A 7,566-nucleotide genomic window follows, 5' to 3' on the forward strand; every position below is an offset into this window, starting at 1 on the left:
CAAATGCGCTGTCACCGCACGGCTAATCATCTGTCGGTTTTCGATCATGCTGGAATAGGATCCAGTAATCCTTTTGCATCTGTCACTACGCCCAGCACTCGCGAGTTTGAAGCTTGTCACAGCCATCCCTTCCCAAATCCTACTCGGAATACCACAGACAAGGTTTAGACTTTTCGGATCTCAAGAATGGCCGCCAATAATTCTAGCCTATTCCACGAAGATCCTAATCGTAAATTAGGAGGCTAAGAGATACGCATTCAAGCTTGTTTTCATGTAGAACGGAAGTGGTTGTCAGGTACGCGTTCATAAGTGAGAATGGTGATGAGCGTCACATAATCATCACATTTATCATGTTCTTGTGTGCGAATGAATATCTTAGAGAAGAAATAGGCTTGAGTTGAATAGAAAAACAATAGTACTTTGTATTAATTCATGAAGAACAACAGAGCTCCACACCTTAATCTATGGGGTGTAGAAACTCTACCGTTGAAAATACATAACCGATGAAGGTCCAGGCATGGCCGAATGGCCAGCCCCAAAAGGTTTAGGGACTAAACGTCCAAAGATCCCCCCCCCCAAATACAATTGTAAAAATTTCTATTTATACTAAACTAGTAGCTAGGGTTACAGAAATAAGTAAATGATGCAGAAATCCACTTTCGGGGCCCACTTGGTGTGTGCTTGGGCTGAGCATTGAGCTTTCATGTGTAGAGACTCTTTTTGGAGTTAAACGCCAGGTTGTAACCTGTTTCTGGCGTTTAACTCTGATTAGCAACTTGTTTCTGGCGTTTAACGCCAGAATAGGGCAGAAAGCTGGCGTTGAACGCCAGTTTGCGTCGTCTAAACTCGAGCAAAGTATGGACTAATATATATTTCTGGAAAGTCCTGGATGTCTACTTTCTAACGTAATTGAGAGCGCGCCATTTGGGTTTCTGTAGCTCCAGAAAATCCATTTCGAGTGCAGGGAGGTCAGAATCCAACAGCATCTGCAGTCCTTCTTCAGCCTCTGAATCAGATTTTTGCTCAAGTCCCTCAATTTTAGCCAGAAAATACCTGAAATCATAGAAAAACACACAAACTCATAGTAAAGTCCAGAAATGTGATTTTTATTTCAAAACTAATAAAAATATACTAAAAACTAACTAAATCATACTAAAAACTATGTAAAAACAATGCCAAAAAGTGTATAAATTATCTGCTCATCACAACACCAAACTTAAATTGTTGCTTGTCCCCAAGCAACTGAAAATCAAATAGGATAAAAAGAAGAGAATATACTATAAATCCCAAAATATCAATGAAACTTAGCTCCAATCAGATGAGCAGGACTAGTAGCTTTTTGCCTCTGAACAGTTTTGGCATCTCACTTTATCTTTTGAAGTTCAGAATGATTGGCATCTATAGGAACTCAGAATTCAGATAGTGTTATTGATTCTCCTAGTTTAGTATGTTGTTTCTTGAACACAGCTACTTTATGAGTCTTGGCCGTGGCCCTAAGCACTTTGTTTTCCAGTATTACCACCGGATACATAAATGCCACAGACACATAATTGGGTGAACCTTTTCAGATTGTGACTCAACTTTGCTAAAGTCCCCAATTAGAGGTGTCCAGGGTTCTTAAGCACACTCTATTTTTGCTTTGGACCTCGACTTTAACCGCTCAGTCTCAAGCTTTTCACTTGACACCTTCACGCCACAAGCACATGGTTAGCGACAGCTTGGTTTAGCCGCTTAGGCCAGGATTTTATTCCTTTGGGCCCTCCTATCCACTGATGCTCAAAGCCTTGGATCCCTTTTACCCTTGCCTTTTGGTTTGAAGGGCTATTGGCTTTTTTTGCTTGCTTTTTTTTCGCAAGATTTTCTCTATTCACTGCTTTTTCTTGCTTCAAGAATCATTTTTATGATTTTTCAGATCATCAAATAACATTTCTCCTTTTTCATCATTCTTTCAAGAGCCAACAGTTTTAGCATTCATAAACAACAAATCAGAAGACATATGCACTGTTCAAGCATTCATTCAGGAAACAAGAAGTATTGTCACCACATCAAAATAATTAAACTAATTTCAAGGATGAATTCGAAATCATGTACTTCTTGTTCTCTTGTGATTAAAACATTTTTCATTTAAGAAAGGTGATGGATTCATAAGACATTCATAGCTTTAAGGCATAGACACTTAAACACTAATGATCATGGAATAAAGACACAAACATGAATAAAACATAAAGCATAGTAGACGAAAAACAGAAAGCATAAATAGACAAGGAGATTAAGGAACGGGTCCACCTTAGTGAGGGTGGCGTCTTCTTCCTCTTGAAGAACCAATGGTGTTCTTGAGCTCCTCTATGTCTCTTCCTTGTCTTTGTTGCTCCTCCCTCATAGCTCTTTGATCTTCTCTAATCTCATGGAGAATGATGGAGTGCTCTTGGTGCTCCATCCTTAGTTGTCCCATGTTGGAGCTTAATTTTCCTAGGGAGGTGTTGATTTGCTCCCAATAGTTTTGTGGAGAAAAGTGCATCCCCTGAGGCATCTCAGGGATTTCATGGTGAGGAATTTCCTCATGCTCATGTTGAGGTCCATGATCTCTTGTTTGCTCCATCCTTTTCTTAGTAATGGGCTTGTCCTCATCAATGAGGATGTCTCCCTCTATAACAATCCCAACCGAATTGCAGAGGTGGCAAATGAGGTGAGGAAAGGCTAACCTTGCCAAAGTGGAGGACTTGTCAGCCACCTTGTAGAGTTCTTGAGGTATAATTTCATGAACTTTCACTTCCTCCCCAATCATGATACTATGGATCATGATGGCCCGGTCTATAGTAACTTCAAACCAATTGCTAGTAGGAATAATTGAGCGTTGGATGAACTCCAACCATCCTCTAGCTACAGGCTTAAGATCCGGTCTTCTCAATTGAACCGGTTTGCCTTTTGAGTCAATTTTCCATTAAGCTCCTTCCACACATATGTCCATGAGGACTTGGTCCAACCTTTGATCAAAGTTGACCCTTCTAGTGTAGGGGTGTGTGTTTTCTTGCATCATTGGCAAGTTGAATGCCAACCTTACATTTTCCGGACTGAAATCTAAGTATTTCCCCCGAACCATTGTAAGCCAATTCTTTGGGTTTGGGTTCATACTTTGATCATGGTTCCTAGTGATCCATGCGTTTACATAGAACTCTTGAACCATTAAGATTCCGACTTGTTGAATAGGATTAGAGAGAACTTCCCATCCTCTTCTTCTAATCTCTTGTCGGATCTCCGGATACTCGCTCTTTTTGAGCTTAAAAGGGACCTCAGGGATCACCTTTTTCTTGGCCATAACTTCATAGAAGTGGTCTTGATGGACCTTTGAGATGAATCTCTCCATCTCCCATGACTCAGAAGTGGAAGCAATAGCCTTCCCTTTCCTCTTTCTTGAGGTTTCTCTGGCCTTAGGTGCCATTAATGGTTATGAAAAAACAAAAAGCAACACTTTTACCACACTAAACTTAAAAGGTTTGCTCGTCCTCGAGCAAAAGAAGAAATAAAGTAGTAGAAGAAGAAGAAAATGGAGGAGATGGAGTTAGAGAGTGTATTCGGCCAAGGGGGAGAAGTAGTGGTTGTAATGTGTGAAAATGGAGTAGTGTTGAGGGGTTTATATAGGGGTGGGGGGAAGTTTAGTTTTCGGCCATTAGGGTTGGGTTTGGGAGGGAAAAGAATTTAAAATTGGAGGTAGGTGGGGTTTATGGGGAAGAGGTAATAAGGTGATTGGTGAAGGGTATTTGGGGAAGAGTGTTATGAGAAGGTGTGAAGAGAAGAGAAGAAGAGGTGGGGTAGGTGGGGATCCTGTGGGGTCCACAGATTCTGAGGGGTCAAGGACTTAGCATCCCTTCTCCAAGTAGACATGCAAAACGCCCTTAGAATGCATGTCTGGCTTTAAATGCCAGCTTACTGCTTGTTTCTGGCGTTTAACACCAGCTTTTCTCCCATTCTTGGCGTTAAACGCCAATTCCATGCTCTATTCTGGCGTTAAACGCCAGTCTGGTGCTTGTTTCTGGCATTTAACGCCAGCTTGATGCTTCTTTCTGGCGTTAAACGCCAGTAAGCTCTTCCTCCAGGGTGAGCTGTTTTGAATGCTGTTTTTTATTCTGTTTTTGATTTTTCAGTTGTTTTTGTGACTTCACATGATCATCAACCTAAAGAAAACATAAAATAGCAATGGAAAATAAATAGATATAATTAAATAACATTGGGTTGCCTCCCAACAACCGCTTCTTTAATGTCAATAGCTTGACAGTGAGCTCTCATGGAGCCTTACAGAAAATCAGAGCAATGTTGGGGCCTTACAACACCAAACTTAGAGGTTGGTTGTGGACTCCCAACACCAAACTTAGAGTTTAAATGTGGGAGTTTTGTTTGACTCTGTATTGAGAGAAGCTTTTCATGCTTTCTCTCCATGGTTACAGAAGGAGACCCTTGAGTCTTAAATACAAGGTAGTCCTCATTCAACTGAAGGACCAACTCTCTTCTATCTACATCAATCACAGCTTTTGCTATGGCTAGGAAGGGTCTGCCAAGGATGATGGATTCATCCTCATCCTTCTCAGTGTCTAGGATTATGAAATCAATAGGGATGTAAAGGCCTTCAACCTTTACTAACACGTCCTCTACCTGTCCATAAGCCTTTTTCATGGATTTTTCTGCCATCTCTAATGAGATTATTGCAGCTTGTACCTCAAAGATTCCCAGTTTCTCCATTACAGAGAGTGGCATGAGGTTTATCCCTGACTCAAGGTGACACAGAGCCTTCTCAAAGGTCATGATGCCTATGGTACAAGGTATGAAGAACTTTCCGGGATCCGGTTTCTTCTGAGGCAATGTCTGCCTCATCAATGCACTTAGTTCATTGGTGAACAAGGGGGTTCATCCTCCCAAGTCTCATTACCAAATAAACTGGCATTCAACTTCATGATGCCTCCTAGATATTTAGCAACCTGCTCTTCAATGATGTCTTCATCCTCTTCAGAGGAAGAATATTCATCAGAGCTCATGAATGGCAGAAGGAAGTTTAATGGAATCTCTATGGTCTCTATATGAGCCTTAGATTCCTTTGGTTCCTCAAAGGGGAACTCCTTTCTGTCCAGAGGACGTCCCAAGAGGTCTTCCTCACTGGGGTTCACGTCCTCCTCCTCCTCTGGGCATTCGGCCACACCAAGTAAGGTTATGGCCTTGCACTGTCTCTTGGGATTTTTTTCTGTATTGCTTGGGAGAGTACTGGGAGGAATTTCAGTAATCTTCTTACTCAGCTGACCGACCTGTGCCTCCAAATTTCTAATGGAGGACCTTTTTCATTCATGAAACTTAGTGTGGTCTTAGATAGATCAGAGACTATGGTTACCAAGCCAGAATGGCTCTGTTCAGAATTCTCTGTCTGTTGCTGAAAAGATGATGGAAAAGGCTTGCTATTGCTAAACCTATTTCTTCCACCATTATTGTTGAAGCCTTGTTGAGGCTTCTGTTGGTCCTTCCATGAGAAATTTGGATGATTTCTCCATGAAGGATTATAGGTGTTTCCATAGGATTCTCCCATGTAATTCACCTCTGCCATTGCAGGGTTCTCAGGATCATAAGCTTCTTCTTCAGAAGATGCTTCTTTAGTACTGTTGGATGCAGCTTGCAATCCATTCAGACTCTGAGAAATCATATTGACTTGCTGAGTCAATATTTTGTTCTAAGCCAATATGGCATTCAGAGTATCAATTTCAAGAACTCTCTTCTTCTGAGGAGTCCCATTGTTCACAGGATTCCTCTCTGAGGTGTACATGAACTGGTTATTTGCAACCATTTCAATGAGTTCCTGAGCTTCTGCAGGGGTTTTTACGTGAAGAGATCCTCCTACAGAATGGTCCAATGACATTTTTTGACAACTCAGACAGACCATCATAGAATATACATATGATGCTCCATTCTAGAAGCATGTCAGTAGGACACCTTTTGATCAGTTGCTTATATCTTTCCCAAGCTTCATAGAGGGATTCTCCTTCCTTCTGTCTAAAGGTTTGGATTTCCACTCTAAGCTTGCTCATCTTTTGAGGAGGAAAGAATTTGGCCAGGAATGTAACACCCTGACTACCAAAGACAACGCTTCCGGCTGTGCAACTCTGATAGCTCGGATATTACGACGACACTTATACTAATTAATACTAAAATATGAGCCTGTTTGAAACTTTAAACCGCAATACCGCTCCCAAAAATACTTTTGATATACAACGTACAGCCATACAACTTACAGAAACTCATAAAGAGTACATACATATATATATATATATATATATATATATACATACATATATATAAATATTATTACAAGCATAATCCAATACAATTTCCTATCCCTCTTACAGAATATATCAAGATAAAGGCGAGGGTACAATAGACCATAACTAAAACAATACAGGGCATCACAGCAACAATTAAATAAGCTCTTCGTAACTTCTGCGCCCATATCCTGAAAGGGGAAAAATGTAGGGGGGGTGAGAACATCATCCTCGAAAGGGTTCTCAGTAGAGGGTTTTTGGGAATTACTGTAATAGGATACGTGAAGATAACCGCGCCAGTGATTCATAACCGTCTTATGCCTCTTTTCAAAAACAACGGTTTACAATGAAAGTAAAGTCGGAAATCTTTTCGGAAAAAAGAACCGTTCAATTCTCAAAAACTCAAAAGCCTTTCAAAACGATTTATCTATGCGGAACCAAAATGGCCTTTCATAATTTTATTCCAAACCAGAAACACAAAACCGAAATCAACTGTCAGTTCATCTCTTTCCAACCACGGCCCTAGGCCCAAACAATCCAACCAACAACCAATCACCACAATCCAACAGAGTCCCAGATGCAAACACAGATAGGAAGTTCAAGCACAAACAAACAGTTATTACAAGTAGAACAGTTAGCAATTAATCACATAGGCAAACCAAGTATAATATGCACACCTAACCAATGTCACACAAATGCATATGATGCATGCCTGTCCCTAGTGGCTGATGATATCATCTGTCGGTTATAGAGCCAACCCGACAAGTCCTGGTAGCTAACCATTGGACTGTCCCTCTGTCGTGCATCCCCAACTCGAGTTATACTCATCATAAACTTGATCATAATCATGATCCATATCCATCACCCTCACTGGTGAATATTTATCCATCACCATCAATGGTGAATATTTATGGGGGCGAGCTCATCCGGGCCTTTCACAGTGCCCGGCCACACTTACGACATAGGGTTAACAGAGCTTCGAGTCTCAACCTGGAGCACATGGTGGCTAGCCATTGCTACTACCCAGGGAAACCCTCATCTCCAATAGTGGAAGTGCAAAAATCACAATTATCAATAATTCAGCATATACATGCATTCATTCTCATCCATGGATCAACATCCATCTCAGCCATCCGGCTTACAGTTCAGTCCAAAACCAGCCAATATTGATAATCACACATAGCCATTCCGGCTCACGGTTCAATTCAGAACCAGTCAATATTCATAATCATACATAGCCATTCCGGCTCATAATAAAACAGCACTTCCACAT

At 41.0% G+C, this 7,566-nt stretch overlaps 1 non-coding gene across 1 annotated transcript; it reads left to right on the forward strand.

Annotated features, from left to right (window-relative positions):
- The first annotated feature begins 5,948 nt into the window (after positions 1-5,948).
- On the forward strand, positions 5,949-6,056 carry LOC112768024 (small nucleolar RNA R71). The gene has a single exon (XR_003185464.1). It is a non-coding gene; the product is annotated as a small nucleolar RNA R71 (small nucleolar RNA).
- The last annotated feature ends 1,510 nt before the right edge of the window (positions 6,057-7,566 follow it).

The sequence above is a fragment of the Arachis hypogaea genome, chromosome 17 (assembly GCF_003086295.3).
Source record: "Arachis hypogaea cultivar Tifrunner chromosome 17, arahy.Tifrunner.gnm2.J5K5, whole genome shotgun sequence".
Lineage (NCBI taxonomy): Eukaryota > Viridiplantae > Streptophyta > Magnoliopsida > Fabales > Fabaceae > Arachis > Arachis hypogaea.